This window comes from Pristiophorus japonicus, unplaced genomic scaffold (assembly GCF_044704955.1).
Source record: "Pristiophorus japonicus isolate sPriJap1 unplaced genomic scaffold, sPriJap1.hap1 HAP1_SCAFFOLD_839, whole genome shotgun sequence".
Lineage (NCBI taxonomy): Eukaryota > Metazoa > Chordata > Chondrichthyes > Pristiophoridae > Pristiophorus > Pristiophorus japonicus.
The window spans coordinates 35,760-36,454 of NW_027254761.1; the positions used below are offsets into that span (position 1 = coordinate 35,760).

Genomic DNA, 695 nt, shown 5'->3' on the forward strand with positions numbered 1-695 from the left:
ATGTGAAGATTTGACAAACATTTACTTCACAGGCAATAAATATACATCGCGATTATATTTGCGGAAAACTTTCCCTGGCCCGAAAGCATGTGACTGAGGGAGCTTTGATTTCCTTTTAAGGGCAATATGCAAATAAGGACGGTATCTTCTGTGTTACTGCAGTGTTTTCACAAGGCATATATCATTAGACATTGCAATATTTTAGCAGAATGGACATGTCAAAGCAGTAGCACTTTGTGAAAAGGGACATTGTGATTTTTTATACATGAGTCGTTGAGACGTTAAGAGGCAGCGGATGATGTCGGGAGGCAGTTGTGTGCGCAAATCAAACATACTTACCTGGCAGGGGAGTAACCATGATCAAGAAGGTGGTTTTCCCAGGACGAGGCTAGTCCATTGCACTTCGGGTGTGCTGACGCCTGCGATGTCCCCAAATGCGGGATACTCGACTGCAAAATTTGTGGTAGTGGGGGACTGCGTTCGCGCTCTCCCCTGGCTTTACAATTAATATCAGAATTTGCAACATATGCATTTGTGACTTCAGTGTTTCTTCATCAATCTCAATCTATACTTTATTTCCAACACAGGCACTGACAAAAATGGCCCCTTGTAGATGAGGATGACGACCGCTCAGATACACCTGGTCGAGACCAGACGGGTCCGTTACGTTCCAGAATAGACTTCCTGTTTGTGTC

General features: G+C 44.2%; 1 non-coding gene across 1 annotated transcript; it reads left to right on the forward strand.

Annotated features, from left to right (window-relative positions):
* Positions 1 to 331: 331 nt before the first annotated feature.
* LOC139257432 (U1 spliceosomal RNA) lies at positions 332 to 495 on the forward strand. The gene has a single exon (XR_011592301.1). It is a non-coding gene; the product is annotated as a U1 spliceosomal RNA (small nuclear RNA).
* The last annotated feature ends 200 nt before the right edge of the window (positions 496 to 695 follow it).